Consider the following 19474-nt stretch of genomic DNA (forward strand, 5'->3'; position numbering starts at 1 on the left):
TGAAACACTACACATGGAGAAAGTTCAAGGCTAATGCAGGCAATTGACTCAGCATGTCATTTTCCTATTCCTGCAGGCAGGTCAAATGGAACAATGAATCTGATCTTTCCAGGGAGACACAGTGTACCTAAAACATCTAATCTCTGCAGTGAGGGAAGGAAATCCCCTGTGAAGGTGACCTGCCTACTCTAGGTTTTGTTATCTTGGACAGGTCCTCCAGATGACATGCGCCTTAGAACACTGTAGATAGATTCCAGGGGCTAATACCAGGCCCGCTTCCAGCTAGTGATACAACGATGTCACATAAACAAACGTGAATGAAGGCTCTGTGTATTTTAAATGATCTTATTGGCACAAACCCCACAGAAGGTACTTTTAGGAATAGTCCTGGTTGGAGGCAGGAGGGTGGTCTATCTCCAGTGTAGTAAACACTGCATTAAATCTGCTGTAGGGTGTGAGTGTAAAATTCCTCTCCTGATCCTTGGCACTAAAATTGATTGCAATACTCACGCTATGTGGAGATTTTCTATATATAGCTTTAGACATAACTGTGAAGTTATGTCCTTACCAGTAAGATGAGCATAAAGGAGGTGCCTAGAAATAGAGCACAGGTAGTGAAGTGCATTGCAGTCAGTTGAGGGGACAGGATTAAGCTATTTCATTAGCTCACCACTGATTTAGACACTTTATTATTTCTGAAGTTAGAATTTTAAACTCTTTGGAAATAAAGAGATTAACCAGGGATAAAAGCCAGAGCCACCTGCAGCGCTGTTATTTAAAAGATTCACAGATGCAGCTGAGGGAGTTGCTCAAATACAAACACCCTCAGTATTTTCATCTCAGTCTTGCAGCTTAGGCCCATCTCTAATTTGTACGCTAACTACGTCAATGGACTCTCGAATTCCAGCTCTGTAAGACTATAGGTGCTAGAACTAGGGATGCTAGGAGGTGCTGGAACACCCACTAGCTTGAAATGGTTTCAATAATATACAGTGTTTAGAGTTCGGTCAGCGTCTCTCGGTCTTCTCCCCCTTTATACAAATGATCCCATCATCCCTGTGTCTGACTCTCAAAAGCCTGAATGGGACTGATCCATAACTTTGACAGGAGGTATGCTGCCAGGTACAGAAGTCCTCAGTATGCCAAGCTATTTTTCTCTTCCTAGTGGGATGTTGTGTTTTTCTGTACACCCTGAAACACTACAGCAATGTTATATCCAACACACATTTCATGCCTCTGTCTACATCCAACACTGCAAAAGTATCTGTAAAGCCAGCAAACAAAAGGACAGTGGTGATCATTCTCTTTCCCAGCAGTCACAGCTTGTAAATTCAGCCATAAAAATCGTCTGACTTATGCAAGCTTTCTCATTGCAGATATCAGGACCTGCTAGCTATGTGAATTAATCATAGAACCATAAGGCTGGAAGAGACCTCAGGAGGTCATCTAGTCAAGCCCCCTGCTTCAAGCAGGATCAACCCCATCCCTTTGGGGTCCCAACCCACAGCGTGAGAACTGCTGCTTTAGAGGATCTTGAGCGTGCTGGTTATACTGCCTTACTGGAAAAGGCTACTGACCAGCTACAGCTAATGCTGGTAGAGCTGTGAAAAAGTGCAGAATCTATGGGAGTCACAATCTGTTGTGACAAAAGCAAAACTCCTCATAAATCCTATAAAACCTACTGGTGCTGGATACAGATGGCAGTGACATTGAACAGGTGAATGGTTTTATCTACCTGGGTAGCCGAGTGACAGTAGGCGATTATATAAAAGGAGAAATCACACGCCTGTTCAGTTTTGCTTCAGTGGCATTGCAGAGTCTTCAAAGGCATTAGTTTGCAGGGGCAGGATATCTGCAGGACAGCTCAGATATGACTGTTCAACCTGATAGTAATGACAACAGTGTTACATGGATCAAAGGTATGGATGTTATAAACAACTGAAAGGAAACTGGCCGGTTTTCAGCATGAACATTTATGGAGTATTCTTAACCTCTGCCGGTTTGATTTTGTCACAAATGAGGAGATCCTCAGAAGATCCTGGCAAGTTCCAGTCTTGCACCAGTTGAATGATACCGTTTCACTGGTGATGTCATATCCCACGTGCAGAAGGGGTAGAAAGCAGAGGATGAAGGAAGCAGAGCGTGAGGCAGGACCACCTCACTCCTCCGTCAACCCCCTCACTCCTGCACCAAACTCAGTCATCCACCCATCCAAAACATGAGATCGGGAGCCACAGCTAGCGCAGCCCTTCTCACCCCGCCCCCCCCAGCTTCTAATGCAGAACGTCTTCTGGCCAGGAGCATGGAGAGGCCCCATCAGTATGTTGCCCTGGGCAACTGCCCCGATCTCCCTAGTTAAAGGCCAGCCCTGTGAGCATGCATGAGGTAAGAAGATACAAATCTGAGGGATTTAAGAAGCTTAACCCCTCCCATATTGTCAAAGGAAGAAGTTTTGCAATGGATCATTCAAAAGTCCATTCTACATGCCACCTCAGCTACATCATAGCCATCTGAATCCACTGCCCTACACAGCCTCTCCCCAGTCCAATCCAACATCCTGACCCTCCAGGGCTATCTAGCCATGTACCTTGAGAACCAGCATATTTAAACTATTGTACACCAGAAGAAGTGAGCTGTGGAGGCCTGGACCCACAGTAGAGAATGGCCTGCCAGTCAACCCCCTCACATTAATAATAAGACTCCAGTTCAGGCACCAGCATGGACCATGACTTTGGTGGTATATCACTGGGAGACAGACGAGTTCTCACGTGGTTGCATCATTACAACCTGTTGTTTTGTAGGATGGTAGCTGGAAAGCTGTTACCAGACAAGTTACCCCCATTCAATCATTCATATTCAATTGTTTATCCAAAAAAGCAGCACTTGACACTTGACAGAGGAAAAAGCCCTGAGGCACAGGGAGAGGAAGAGTGATTTTACAGCACCAGGAAAACACTATTTACTGCCTAGATAAATACAATTGGAAACGTTTTATCGAATTCAAGGACAAAAAAGCCATTAGCTGTGTTTGCTAAGCCTGAGATACATTTCTTACAAAAGCCTAGCATAGAGATAAGTAGATAAAAAACAAAGAGGCATGCACACACAAAAATTAGTTGTTATGCTTAACAACTTTTTTAAAAACACGTTGGCCACAATTCTAAACAAGCTAAGTTTAAGCCAAAGTTAGCCTCCCAAGTGCATATTTAGACATCTATATAGGTGGCCTGCATTCAAAAGTAATATTTTGATGGTATTACAGGGATAATATTCACTCACCAATGAAAGGAGAGATGGTCTGAATGCTTGTGAATGAGAGATGAGGTGTTTCATAAGACATTCACTCTATTAAGATGTGTTCCACACTATGACACTTTTGCCAAGGCCTTTACTAAGCCTTTTTTACTCCGTAAATTTTACCTAACTAAACTCTAGTTTTGGGACAGGAGAGATTAAGTTTTAGGGCCCATCTGAGAAACTTGGCTAGGAAGGTCCCCAATTAAGATGATAACAAAGACCAATGCCTAAGGGTTCATGTGAGAATCATCAGCACATTAGACAGGAGACAGGCAGTAGAAGAGAAGTAATAAACTCTTTGGGGTGGGTTACTATATCTGAGGGACTGTGGATGGAAGTGGTTTGCTAAAGTGAATGGAAGCCTCATCTGCGATAAGTTCATGTGGTGCTGGGGATTGGAAGGTGGCCCAGCATATTCACTTCCTAAACGTGCTGCTGCATGGGGAATTGGATCTGGGATACTACTTTGGGCCCATATGAATAAAAAAAAAAAGACCTTAAAAATGGAAGCCATTTAACCAAATCTTTAAACCATCAGCAAAGGTTCGGCTGTTATTTTTAACCCAGATTCCCCAGGCTTAATGATAAAATAAGAGGAACAAACAATATACAGACACTTTGATCGCCTGCGTTTTGAAAGTGACAACTGAGAAACTGGTTGCTGTTGACAGATTTTCTTCTTTGTGTTATGTATATGCAATACAGAGAGAAAGCCATGCTAGTCTATATACTATCAAAACAAAAAAGCAGTCAAGTAGTACTTTAAAGCCTAACAAAATAATTGATTAGGTGAGCTTTCGTGGGACAGGCCCACTTTATCAGAGTCCGAAGTTCTGGTCTGGCTATGGTCTCAAGAAGTGGGTCTTTCCCATGAAAGCTCACCTAATAAATTATTTTGTGAATCTTTAAAGTGCTACTTGACTGCTTTTTTGTTTTGATACACAATACAGTTTGCAGATAATAAATTATTCCATTGTAAAGAAAGCGATAACAGGCTTGGACACGGTGACAAGAACAATTCAAAACAGTCAAACAAATATAACAAAAGGTGTCTGATTCTCTGTGGTGAGACAGTGCTGCCTGTTCCCTCTGAATTACATGTACACCTAGCCCTCGATTTATTAATGTAATTTGTTCCATGAAAACTGTAAGGTGAAAATTCATAAATTGACAATGAAATTAATTTCTAAGTAAATAAATTCTGACTGGCTCCCAGCTCCCAAAAGTGTCATCCAATGTTTTTCCCAAATATGTTACAATACTATATAATCATAAAAATAAGAACAGTGCTACTTTATTGCTTTTTTACGACATTTATTGCCACTAGTCAGTTCCTAGACAGTGGTGAAAAAGATGTTGACATGAGTTCTGTGGGATCATCTGTGTCATCATCGGAAATAGCTTTATAGTGACTTCAACCTCCTTAATTGGGGTTTTATCTTCAGCTTTTGAGGTTGAGGACCAGCTGATGGTGATGACGGTTTAGGAGGAAGTGATGAAGCTGATGGTTGAAAAAAGTATAGAACTGAAGTTTGTACTATAGCCTTCTTTTTCCTGTCATACAACTCCTGATAGCATCAAACAGCTTCATGAATTTGTCTCTTGCATGCTGAACTCCATTCTAAGTTTGGGTCATTGTCATCAAGAATTTATGTAGCTACCTCCAATACACTGAAGAATTTTGAGTGTTTTAGTGTTCTGCATTTCTTGTGGTTCATCCAATTATTTCTCCTCCTTTTCTGACAACCTTTCTGCATGCAGCTGAACTAATTCTTCATGAGTCAATTCTTCACTGTGTGACAATAACAGGTTTTGAGCATCATCTGTGTCTACTGCATTGAAGCCTGCTTGAGTTGCCAGTTGCACGACAGAATTTGAAGATCTTTCACTTCTCCCTCAAAACCATGGAAATCATGAACATATTTCAGCAATAGCTTTTCTCAACCACCATTCAGGATACTTTGAGTAATTTTATTCCATTGTGATATTTTCTATAGCCAGCTTGACACTGTAGTTCTTCCACAGCTGCTTACTTGTTGGTTTGTCTTCTCCGTCTGATGCACATATGAGATATCTCATCACCAGTTGCAGACAGTAAGCTTTAAATATAGCAATGATGCCTTGATCCATTGGCTGAAGGATGGAAGTGGTATTTGGGAGCAAAAAAAAAAACGTTCAAATGTTATCGCCATAGTCTTCAGCATTGATAGGGTTAGCAGGAGTATTATCGAGGCTCAGGAGACATTTCTTATCCAGATTATTTTCGGCACAATATTTAGAGATGAATGATGAAAGGTAGCTTATTATGTAATCAGCAAAAACCAGCTTTGTCACTCAGACCTGTCAATGAGACTGCCAGACTATGAAACAAAAGCAACAGGTTTCAAGGCCTCGCAGGATTAACTGACATTCTTCTTGGTGGAAATTTGGAGGGAGATGTCTATTCCTCAGCTTGCCCTTAGTTCCTCAAACAAAGACAGGGTTTTCTCCCTTATGATGAGGAAACTCAGAGACATATTGCATTCATTATGGTTGTTGATCCAATGTATTAAAAGTCTTTCAAATTTATCCATTATTGCATTCCTGGCCTTTATTGCTCGATGCAACTTTTAGCTCCTCCAACATACATTTCTGCCATTTCTTTTATCTTTTCTTTCTCTGTGAAGATTGTATGCACTGTTGATGCTGCCAAGTTCATTGCCAAATATATGTCTTTCAATTGCTGGCCCTCTTCAATTCTTTTAATATCTTCAAGTTTGGTGGCCATGGATATTGCTTTCCTTGGTTTCTTGGCCTTAGTGACAGCTCTTGAAGAAACTTTTTCATGTTTAGGACCCATGATGATTACAAATACAAAGATTTTGAAGATTAATATCACTCACACTCAAGATGACATGAACACAATGAAGCGCACAAACCAACTGGGAAGACCTGGGAGGCTGAAGGAAATACATCTTCCTTGCAGTGTGTACTGCTCTATTCCTCTGCATCCGTTATTATGGAGTAGACACTCGGATGAAGTTTGGTTCTTCTTTGTAGTGAAAATATGTTCATAAATCAAAAAATAGGTATAAATTTACATTGTTTGTTACAGCAAAAATTCATAAATCAAAAGTTTGTAAATTGAGGGATAGTAGTATTTCAAACATAAAGAATACCCAGCAGTGAGACATAAGCAGTCTTATGTTAGTCATTTCAAATTGAGGTGCTCATAAGTACTATTCATTCCTATATGAAAATCTTAGCCTACACAGACACACACACACACACGTATTATATGTACATACCAGGGGTCCCATTTTGGGGGCCTCAGGAGAGGGGCTACAGCCCCCCTGAAATTTGAATCTTTGTATTTCATACTTGAGGCCTGCTTAAAGCATATGTCCTCGCCCCAGAGTCAGCTCTTAACTGCAACAGAACTTATACTGCTCCCAGCTTTGCCTTTGTGGCAGGGACTCTGTTTACACTAATATTCTACAAGAAGGTGGATTACAAGTGATCAGGAATATCACTCCTGACGTCGCCACATCCAATCTGGTGCCTGACCTCTGTAACTTGGTTCTCACCCACAATTATTTTCATTTTGGGGACAATTTATTCTTCCAGATTAGTGCACCTGCTATGGGCACCCACGTGGTCCCACAATATGCTAAGATATTTATGGATGACCTGGAACAACAATTCCTCAGCTCTCATCCCCTAATATCCCTCCTTTACTTACGATACATCGATGACATCTTTATGATTTGGACCCATGGTATAGATGCTCTAGAAGAATTCCACAGAGACTTTAACAATCTGCACTCCACCATCAACTTACTCCTCGACCACTCCATGTGAGAGATACATTTCCTGGACACTACAGAACAAATCAATGATGGCCTGATCAATACCACACTGTACCGGAAACCCAGTGACCACTATACTTACCTACATGCTTCTAGCTTCAATCCTGCACACACAAGATCCATTGTTTACAGTCAAGCCCTTAGATACAATCTCATTTGCTCTGATCCTACTGACAGAGGCCAAAAACTACAAGATCTCAACCAAATATTCATAAACCTGAATTACCCACCAGGAAAAGTGAAAAAACAAATCAACAGGGCCAGATGAATACCCAGAAACCAACTACTCCAAGATAGGCCCAAAAAAGCCAGTAACAGAACACCACTGGTCATTACCTACAGCCTCCAACTCAAACCACTGCAAAGAATCGTGAAAGACCTACAACCTATCCTTAATCAGGATGCCAGACTCCAGAAGACCCTAGGTGACAGGCCTGTTCTCTCCTACAGACAACCTCCCAATCTTATGAGGATTCTCACCAGCAACCACAGACTATACCATAATAATACCAATCCTGGAACTTTTCCTTGCAACAAGCCTCATTGCCATCTTTGTCCACATACCTATTCTGAAGATACCATCACTGGACCTAACCAGGTTATTCACAGAATCACGGGCACATTCTCATGTTCCTGAACTAACGTCATATATGCCATCATGTGCCAACAATGCCCACATACTTTGTATATAGGTCAAACTGTAAACACTCTTCAACAAAGAATGAATGGACACAAAACAGACATCAAAAGACTCCTAACTCACAAATCTGTCAGCCAGCACTTTAATGGAGTGGGCCATTCTGTTAATGACCTGAAAGTCTGTGTTTCACTGAAAAGGAACTTTAACAATCTTTTGCAAAGAGAGAGTGCAGAACTCTCTTATATATTCAAATTCGACACATTAACACATGGTTTGAAGCGGCACTGCAATTACCTGGCCCATTATAAGGACTCTTTTACATACTTTGCTTTATCTAACTCTTGACTTCCCCCCTTCCTACCGCCCCTCTGCTCTCTTGATTACAATTGATTACAATTTTTCTGATTTGTCAACCTTGATAGCTATTTTTGGTTCTCTGTGCCTTTAATATTGAGTCTGTTCTGGTATGGCTATGATCTGAAGAAATGGGTCTGTCCCACGAAAGCTCATCACCTAATAAACTATTTTGTTACTCTTTAAAAGTGCTACTGAACTGCTTTTTTGTTTTTATATAACAGAGGGAGGCAGCATGATTAAAATAACAAAAAGCTTGTCATTCAAGTAATTGGCAGTGGCAGTGGCTGGAGCTTCAGGCCCCTTTGAAATGACGGGCCTGTGGGCAACTGCCCCTTTGTATTGCTCTGTCAATGGGCCTGACCAGCTGAGATAGAGCCCAGGAGTCCTGACATCTCTCTCTCTCTCTCTCTCTCTCTCTCTCTCTCTGCAGAGTTAGTAATGAAGCAAGAATAATATACATTAAAATTTTAAGCCTAACCAGTGTTCCTTAAAGGACTTGTCACAGGATGTCAGAACATGTTGGTATTAGAGCTGAGTGGGTCTAATCATAGACTCATAAGGTTGAAAGAGACCTCAGAAGGTCATCAAGTCCAACCCTCTGCTAAAGCTGGAGCAATCCCAACTAAATCATTCCAGCCAGGGTTTTGTCAAGCAGGGACTTAAAATCTGTCAGGATGGAGAGTGATCACTTCTCCAGGGCTACATCTACAAGTGAAGCCTACTTCAAAGTAGCTTATTTCGATGTAGCGACATCGAAATAGTCTATTTCGATGAATAACGTCTACACGTCCTCCAGGGCTGGCAACGTCGATGTTCAACTTCGACATTGCGCAGCACCACATCGAAATAGGCGCAGCGAGGGAACATCTACACGCCAAAGTAGCACACATCGAAATAAGGGTGCCAGGCACAGCTGCAGACAGGGTCACAGGGCGGACTCAACAGCAAGCCGCTCCCTTAAAGGGCCCCTCCCAGACACAGTTGCACTAAACAACACAAGATGCACAGAGCTCACAACTGGTTGCAGACCCTGTGCATGCAGCATGGATCTCCAGCTGCGGCGGCAGCAGCCAGAAGCCCTGGGCTAAGGGCTGCTGCACACGATGACCATAGAGCCCCGCAGGGGCTGGAGAGAGAGCATCTCTCAACCCCTCAGCTGATGGCCGCCATGGCGGACCCCGCAATTTCGATGTTGCGGGACGCGCAACAACTACACGGTCCCTACTTCGACGTTGAACATCGAAGTAGGGCGCTATTCCCATCCCCTCATGGGGTTAGCGGCTTTGACGTCTCACCACCTAACGTCGATGTTAACTTCGAAATAGCGCCCGACACATGTAGCCGTGACGGGCACTATTTCGAAGTTAGTGCCGCTACTTCAAAGTAGCGTGCACGTGTAGAGACGGCTCAGGTAACCCATTCCAGAGCTTTACTACCCTCCTAGTGAAATAGTTTTTTTCTAATATCCAAACTTGTCCTACCCCACCTTAACTTGAGACCCTTGCTCCTTGTTCTGTCATCTGTCACCACTGAGAACAGCCTCTCTCCATCCTTTTTAAAACCCACTCTTCCCCCATCTAATTTTCTTTCTTTAGTTTAATAATTAGATACACTGCTTCTTTCAATGAATTGCTAAGTTATCTGCTAAAAAACTAGAGATTCCCAGTGCCATAGTAGCTCCTGGAAAGAGGTGATGTGTGTGAGTGGGTGTGACTTCAGATATTTATCTACTCGGCTTGTACTAAGCATGCTCAGTAACACTGCTGAAGCCGCTGACTTCAGTCTGCCCTTCCATCCCAGCATGCCCAGGCCCCCCTGCACACCAAAAATCTGAAACAGCACCCCGATTCATACACACATTTTTGGGGTTTGTAGCATGCACCCATGGGCACTTTATTTTATATGGTAGGAGTTTAACAGATGCTGTTCCAGAGAATGATGTCTTCCTGCATCCCTTTGAACCTCATATTCTATATATACATACATTCTATTGAATAACAAAGTCCAAAAAGATTAAGACTGCGTATTTCTAAAAAGACACAGGTTCACTGCTTCCTGGATCTGAATATGGAACAAAAACAGGATCATAACTTACTATAACAGACAATGAAAATATTATCAATGTAAATGTACATTGTAAGATAATGCAAGCTATTTCCCTTGTCGCTTCCCTCTTCCTCCATCCCTCTGCCACTACCCATCCCGGCAGAGGGCCACTCCTCCTGTTCATGGAAGGTTTGACGCCTATCTCAGGCCACAGATTAGTCACAAACAGCTCCTTAAAGTAGCAATGACCCCAGAGTAACACTTCCACGAAGCAATAGAACTTCCTGCTGAGCTGATAAGAGTTTTTCCTGTTTTGAGGGTTTTTTAAAAAAATAATTGACTCCCTCAGATTTCTGAGTGAGGACAGCAAAAGAGTCATCACTAGGTATTTTTCTCCCCCACATTCCTTCCATACCACAAGAACTAATTCTGGTTTGTTGAGTCACAGTTAAGAATTGACTCTAAATACACAGACCAGCCAGACAATACAGGGAAGAGGAAAGAGGTTCTTGCTCAGTCAGGTTCATCACTCATTCCATGGATTTAGAATGTGGACAGCCTGTAGATCCTATCTTTATCACCTACTGATCTCTGTTACCTTAAGAGCCCAAATTTGTATTTCATAGAATTATAGAAATGTAGAACAGGGAGAGATCTGAAGAAGTCGTCTAGTCCACCCCTTGCACTGAGGCAGGAACTCCTAGGGCGAGGTTAAATCTGATACTACTGTAACTGAAGAGGTTAGGATAGTATTAGTTACCTGTCCTATAGAGGGCACAGTGACAGGATGTTCCTCCCCACACGAGCCATGAATGCATTAATGTGTCCCAGAACAGGCCAATTAACCTTCACAATTGCACTTGAAAGGTAGGCCCAGGAAGTTACGAATACTAATTGCTGATGAAGCCCAGATGGACAAGGAATATGAGGAGAGGAGATTTGTAGTAACTGGAGGAGCTGCATGGGGAGAGTCCCCAGTCTCTCTCTGAAAGCAGAGAAATGGGGAATGATGTGCCTTAAGATGATTGCACAGAGGAAGGCACAGCTGCGCTGTCACTCTCAGTGGTGAAGGTGCCTTTGAAGAGCAGGCCTGAGAGCTAAGCAGTATCTCACACAGGAACACTAACAGAGGAAGCTTGTTCAGGCCTCGTAGGCCCCTTCCTCTGGTTCTGGGGGAGTTCTCATTTAGTGATCCACGAGAAAAAAAATTAAGCTTGGCCTCTCTTGCATTCTGAGTCCTCAGCGAGAAAGAGAGACAGATTGCGCATCTACTAGCGATAGGCTCTTCTCCCAGAGAATGAGGCCCTTCCTTTAACAAAATGGGTACCGTCCTTTCTCTCTTGGAGTACATTGCTGTATTTTTAGTTACTATATAAGTCAAAATAAATACTGGGCACTCAGACTAGACCATTACATTTTAAAGCATTAATCTGTTGTATGTTAAAAATTCCGAAGTCGGTCTGAATATAATCCAGTGCTGAAAATGAGATACCAGCAGTTTCAGGTACTACATTTGTCCTCGAGTCACTCAGCCAAGTTGTGTGGGATTTGTGTACCTGTTTTCCCCCATGTTTTTATCTTCGCCAATGCTCTGTGAAAGACCTACAAAACAAAACCAGAAGCAATTCTTTCAGATATCCAGGTTGAAATGGACTGCCAACAAAGTGCGGACAATTGCACAAGCTAAACAAAATGAATTAAAGAAAAGAAAATATCTGATCTTAGATTTACTTCTAACCTAGAGGGACTAGACCTTGTTTTATTTCCCCCTTAAACTAGTGATTATTTATTTATTTATTTATTTATCTATTTATTTATTTATTTATTGTGTGTGACTAAGAATGCAACTCTTCCACTGCATAGCGGGCGCACTCTCATTTTCATTTCCTTTGGTTGCCTTCATTCTTCTCTATCCCTTGGTTAGGAACATCACCTAGGTTTTCCTAGTACAAGTCAAGTTCTTGCTTGCTTTGGCAACAGAAAGTTTCATATTGATAGTTACTTGGCACATGCCTCATTCAAAGTGTGAAGGGAAATATGTAAAATCAGCAATAGCGTTAAGTTACAAAGTAAGCAACATAAAAGATCATGTAATAGAGGCTCATGGGGGCCATTATATTGTATCAACTGTGTCGTATAGATTTCCCCCTTTCTCCCTCAAGTGTAGCCAAAGAAACAGGTACTTGATTGGCAATTACAGAATTTAGTCTCTATCTCTATCTAGTCAGACTTCATAATTTTTCTCTTTTCCCAAATCAGGTGCTCTGTGTCAAACCACAAGGAGCTCTCCCACTACCCCACAGCCTTCTTACTGCCCATACTTTTGACAGTGTTTAGTTGACCCAATCCCGCCCCGTATCATTTCCATTGTTGCTTTATCCAGTTAAGACTGCAAATATTCCAATGCTATGAAAATGTGTGCTGTCCTCCAGACTTTCCTGGCTATCTAGTTCTACGTCCCACTTGAAATCTCGCCAGAAAGCTTCAGATTTCCAGCCCAATGTAAGTTCAGGAAACAGCCTGTGCAGGATTGGTTTTCAACATGTGTCAGACGGGTGGAATGGACAAGCTTCTCAATGAGAGAGTGGAGTCAAGATTTAGTAATGCATTAAAGAACAAAATAGCGTATGCATGACGAATTTACTAAACTAAACATTTTGTCCACTGTCACTTTCACTCCAGCTATGTTGTTTCCCCAGTTAGTACAAAAACAGTTAAGAATTGGTGGTAAACTTATATTAGGAAGTTTTTGAGATCATGTGAAATCAAGATAATAAAAACGTCATTGAGCCATTCTGGACAGAAGAGACCTACTACCTGCTTTGGATTCAACACAACAATACCCTTCCACAGACAATCCGAGCATGCAAACTTTTCAATGTTTGCTGTTTCTCAGATTCTCTCCTCCTCCCCAGGAGCCATCTCTTTGACTCATTACTTTCCTGGCTCTCTGAATGTAATTACAGGTTTAACCTCTCTAGTTCAGCACTCTCAGAACCTAACCAGTGTCGAATAAGAGAATTTGCCGGACCACAGGAGGTCAATATTGTTTCGCAGCATTACCAACACTTCCATTGCTTATTGGGCTCTTAGAAGACATTTAGGATAAATTAAACCTAAATAATAGTACAGAACACTGAGAGCCTGCTGGCTGTAAATAAAGTTTATGGGACCCTGGAAAACTTGGTCACACCCATGATAAGTGGACATCTGGCTAACTAAAATCAGGCCATCCTACGGATGTTGCCAATGAGAGTGACAGATTAGAGCCGTTCAACCTGCAATGCCTATTTTGTTCTTGAACGCATATTCCAAGAACACCCAACCTCATCTCCATTCTAACTCCTTCTTTTAAACTGGAGTGTAACTCATCAGTGCCATCTCTGATGGCTACCCTTCCCCGACTTCTGCACTCAATCAGCACTGTCCACAGGTTTATTCACATTGTCCACAGGTTTAGTCTTTCGTTCATATCTCAAAAAACCCTCAAAGAGCCCCTACAGATGCCTTTAAAAACACTTCTGTATTCCAAAATCATTTTAAAGTGATTCTTTCAGGGCCCTTTCAACAGCGATTATTTACAAATGGCATCTTGTAAGTCATTCAACAGATTTACCCCGGGGTGTAATCAATCCCATCTACTGACTTAGTGAACACATTTTTGCTTTTTGCTCCTAATAGCCCTGCACTGCCAGCACAAATGAGACAGACTGAGCTGGGTTCACTTTATTTTTCTGACTATCAGCAGAATTGCCTGCTGAGTACCACTGATTATGTCTGTGCAAACCCAGAGGTGCTAATGAAATTTCACAGGTGTCACTGACGGCTTAATATAGTCTACAGACTTTTTGCTGCCAGTGACGGCACGTGAGAAAGAAGGCCCAGGTTCACAAACAGATGTAGGCATTGCAACATTGTGTATCACAGCCCCTAACTTTTAAATGCCTAGAAAAATCACAGGAACAATAGTACACTCCAGAAAGGCAGGGCAGGTGCCTGGTCTCCCTCTGCAATAACTGGAGAGAGATGCCTGGGTAGAGTGTGGGCCACAAAAAGTCAGCACGCCAGGGGAAGAGCCCTCTACAATAACCATTGAAGCATACCAAATAGATGAGTGTGTCCTAAGTTTCTACCCGCTCTCGCACAGAGGCGCCTAAATCAAGGCTGGAGGGAGATGTTATCCCTGTTTAGTACTCCATGAATGGGATTTCTGGCACATTGTCTGTTCCCTTATGGATAATTACATAATCACTGGTGTGAACTAGAGAGAGACTGGCAGGCAGACTTTAAAACCACTTTTCATAAAATCATTGCAGCAACACAGTAAAAACAAGAACATCAATCACAAATCCCCCGCCCGCCAAAGAACAGCAAAGGCCTGTTTCTTCCAACAAACAGACTCATCCACAAATGCCAGGTGCTCCTGTAATGGAAAAGAAACAACTCTGATCAAAAGATCAATAAGACCATCATCTTCTTCCATGCCGGACAAATACAAGACACTCTAACTCTGCTAAGGATGCCACCTTGGAAGAAAAATCACAAGAACCTGATAACCTTTTTCTAACAGGAGTGGAGAGGGACCTAAAACAGTACATTGACTTCACAACACAGAGGCAATCTGATTCTAAATGACTAACACCTGCCTGTGGAAGGAGCCTAGGCAAACACTATTCCCAGCTTTGCACCTCCACCCCTCAGTGTTTCCATAATTCCCACCCAATTCTGACCTAAATATATAAACCCACTCCAGTATAATTCCCAGTCCTCTAATGTTCCCCACCTTCTGCAACAAAGTCTCGCTTGCTCTCATTAAAATGGCACTGGGATTACTCAGCTGAACAGGCTGGACTGGGGTCACCTAGCACAAGTGGAATGCTATTTGCCATCAGCATGATTTTGGGGCTTGCAAAGGGAAAACATCTGCCAGCTTCTCCAGGAGCACCAAATACTAAAGTCCTTGCACACAAATTGGTGCCTACAACTTCAGACACAGTCCTAGTCACCCTTTATAATCACAGCTTGGCCTCACTAGAATAGCACGGGTGCCTCTCCTACAATATCTCCAAGAAGCAGTACTCACCAGCCGCTAATCGCAAACATTAAGGTAGTGTGGTCTGCACCATCATAAAACATGGGCTTGGGTTCTATTCCCAGCTTTGCCTCTGGTTGTTTGTGTGGGCTTAAGAAATCATCATTGTCTGCACCTAAAATGATGATGATGGTGATACCTCTCCTCTTCACAGGTGTAGGGAGTAGTTTAATTAATTCATGCTCATGAAGCACTTGGAGAAAAGCTTCTCAGAGAGAAGGCAAAATACCTTAGGAGTGTTAATTTAGAGTACAATACGTCACGTAGTGCAGCACCGGATGCTCATGGAGAACAGTCCCAGGAACAAGAAGCTGTGGGAGAGCAAATGGTTTAATTTTAGCACAACCCTTACACGAGTGCTTGTGCTTGTGCCTTTCTCCTGTATTTTTAATTCAAACATCAAGTAAAAATAGAATTTCCTGTTGCGCCGATAAGAAAATCCTGTTTTTGCCAGGCTGGTTGGGGAGCCGGCAGTTGCAGGGTTATTGATGGACTCTCCAAAGGGAGACAGTATTAACGACGGGATGGAATAATATTCGTTTCTTGCATTGTTCATGGTCTCTTTAAATATAACAAGCAATACCACCCCCAAAGTAACTAAAATGGGAACACAAATTTCCAGAGCAATCTGTGCTTTGGAAAATCTCTCCCGTTAGCCAGAATAATTTTAGTAGCAGGGTGTGGTTTTGCGTTTTTCCCAGGTAAGTGGTTGTGTGGGAAAAGAGAGCACCATGGGCTCCGAGGGAGCCCATCCTGCTTTTCAATGGCAGTAATTAGTATTGGGTCTGGCAGCGGGACTATCAGTACAGAGGAATATTGTCTTTCTTTCCCACCCTTTCCACCCTCCACTGCTCCCAGAGCTCTGAGTGGATGTGTGAGTCCATGACAGCCCCATAAGCTGAGTGCTGCCCCTCAACGTAATTCCCACTGGAGAATAACCTGTGGCTCCTCTTTGACTCCCATCATCAGGGCTGAGTGTATCCTTTTGGTCAGTACTGCCTGGTTTGTCATTACGAGCAGAAGACTGAACGTGGAGGCCAAATAGATCCAGAATTCAGCTCTTAAATCTGGATTTCAAACTTAGATACCTAAATTTGGGCCCCAGCCTGTGGACATTGTGGCCCAGACCCACAGAGGTATTTGGGTTTTTAAGTTTAATTGAAAGGAGTCACAGAATTGTAGAAGACTAGAACTGAAAGGGACCTCAAGAGATCACCAAGTCCTGCCCCCTGCCCCCCCAAGTCAGTAAGGCAGTAAGGAGCTCAGAAACCCTTTTGGAGCTGGGCCTGTGTAACCTCCCGTACTTGAGTGCTCCCAGTGAATTCAATGGGAGTGTTCGAGGGCAAAAAGTGACTCCAGTGCATTAGCAGAACCAAGGTCCTGCTCAGCTTACCTTCAAACCTTGGCTCTCAGATTGAGCCCCAGAACTTGGATACCAAACTTGGACCCAAAATGTGGCTATGAAAACAGAATCCAAAATTTGGGTGAAGAACTTGGATCTTAAATCTGAATGCAGAAATCTGACACCAAATTAGGATCTTGAACCTGGACTCCCCTCCACGGGTATAAATTGCCCAAACTTTGGTCAGAGTTTCAAAACTGAGCTCCCATTAGGAAAAAAAAATATCTATTGCCTGTCACATTTCAGCATAGTGCCCAGATTATTCAGTCATCCTGTTTCATTTGGTGCCTGGCTATTTATACAGCTATTCTGACAGCTATTGCCTGCATTTATGATTTCATTATGAATCATAAGGGTCTCCTTCTGTCTCCTGCATTCTTTCCCTGCATACATTGCTCAGCCCCCAGACTCTCACAATTCATCAGTTCCTAGTGGCTGGAGACAGCATCCAACACAGTTCTTACATCTACTTATTCTAATCTGCTTTTAGCACTGCTGAAGTATAGCACCATATACAAACCTGAAGGGTGTATAAACTGGTGTGATTTATCATAAACGGGAAAGGAGCATGTGGTTTTCAGGCAGTTATGCAGCAGCCTTCACAGGACAGGGCTCAACAGGCTTGAGAAAACCATTTTCATTTTTAACACTGAGCCAGGCCATGATGAGGTGGCTGGATTAGACATTTTCACAAAGGATCAGAGACAGTGAACCTTTCTCCTCTAAATCAGCCACAGCTATTCAGTAAATAACAGGGAGAGAGAAGTTTCAGGTACGGGATACACCACTCGCCTCTCCATTCAAAAACCCCTGTAAAAATACCAGACTCTCCTCGGTATTCAGGTACCTGAGTCTGCCCTTTGACATGATCTCCAATGACTGCCATGTTCTAGAACATTCCTAGAAGTGTGATGTTCAGTTTCCTTGAAGGCACAGTCTCCGTTACCACATGGAATATGAAAGACATAGTCGCTATGGAGTTGTGATGTCTTTGTTTTTGAAGTACTCCACCTTTAAACTCTAAGCACTCTGCCTGTGCACGGAGAAGGCAGCCATTTTGTCTTCTGCCTTGTAGCAGCCATTTCCAGAGGAAACCCACACACTATGCTCTCTCACATTAAGATTGTTTTAGTGTTGTTGTTTCCCTGAATCCAAGAGACCCATTTGCAGGGAAAGCATATGGCTGCCTTTGCCTAAGGAGAAGTCTGGTGATGAGGATGGGACCTAAGAAAGTGGCTTTTGTCTTTGTGACCAGAATTTTTTTAAATGCAGCATGGGAAAAAATGATCTCACAATTTCAAAGAGCTAGGTACTACACAATCTAGCTGGTTAGCTATGGACAACTATTCTCTTCTTCAGCATCTTGGGTGAAATGAGTTAGCTGTTCTTTGTCCAGATCCTTGCTTAACATAGAAGAGCCACCACTGCTGCCAGCAGCATTAACTATGTGAGAGAGAACCATTTGCAAGTGAGTGTTACCAGCTGGATCTTTCAGTCGCCAGCCTCTGCTTCCAACTGGGCATTTCTTCTGCTTGAATTTCCCTGCAGTCCCTGTTACCAGACGCGTAAATGTCAGAGCCAATCTACGATCTAAGGAGAGGAAATAGAAGAGCACAGAAATAGGACATAGATTCCTTAGGCTTCTCACAAGGAAACTTCTCTCCAGCCCCAGTAACCTCCTCACCTGCTCCTTAAGATGAATGGGAAATAGAAAGTACACGGCTATTTTTAAGCGGAAAAAGTTCCTGAATCTTACGTGCTGCATGCTGAAGTGCATCATAGTCAGTGATGGCTCAAACCTGCTCCTGCTGAAGACGATGAGAGGGCCTTTTCCTGCTCTTATTGCTCACATTAGTGACCACCCGTACATATAAACACTGAATCGTCTCCCTCTGGCACTAGTTTAAATCAGGAGCATGTCCACTGGTGTCAATGGCACTACACTAACAAATGTGAGAAGAGGATCAGGTGCAGTACTCAGGTACAAACCTGTGTTGAAAGCAGTATGCTGTAACAGAGCCTTTTGTGGGTAGATATTCAGTAAAAATGTCTTCTTAGGACAACACCAGAAATAGCATGGATGCCTGCATGTGCACGTGCGAGGGATTTTCCTGATCCCTTTTAGATACAGTCATACCCCGAGATATACCCATTCGCGTTATGAGAATTCGACTTTACAAGGAGTTTCATTTAATACCCCTACTTCAGCTTATGAGGTGTTTCTTCGCATCTACAAGGACCGATTTGGAGGCTGGCGGCTCTGGGAGGCGAGCACCGAGGGGATGGAGTTGGCTGCGTTGGTCTTGATGAAGAGGTCGTGCAGGGGGACAGCAGCACCCTGCGAGAGGGCGGCAGTCTGGTGCGGGGGGGTAGACTCATCCGAGGCCCAGCAGTAGATCACGCCGCTCTGCAAGACGTGGATGCTGGGCGCGCAGCCCATCCCAGCCCCGCTGCCGCCACTCACCGCCCCCCCGGGGAAGCTAGTGGTCCACCGCCGCCTGCCCTGCTCAGCATGCCTCAGGCACCACTCGCCATCTGTGGCACTCTCTCCCATTTAGTGCCTGGCTCGCCCACCGCTGCTGCCTTGGCTGCCGCTGGCGGGGCCTCTCCACCGTGCAGCCCCGCACGAGAGAGGCATCGCCCCTTGCCAGCCGGGGGACCCTGTGCTGGCCTGGCTCCCCACACGGCCAGCCCCTGGCAGCACCCCCTCCCCGCTTAACCTAAGCTGAGCTCAGGCCGGGCTGCCTCCCCGTGCCCTGCCCACCCCCTTGCACCAGATTTAATGGGATTTG

The sequence above is a fragment of the Carettochelys insculpta genome, chromosome 3, assembly GCF_033958435.1.
Source record: "Carettochelys insculpta isolate YL-2023 chromosome 3, ASM3395843v1, whole genome shotgun sequence".
Taxonomy (NCBI): Eukaryota; Metazoa; Chordata; order Testudines; family Carettochelyidae; genus Carettochelys; species Carettochelys insculpta.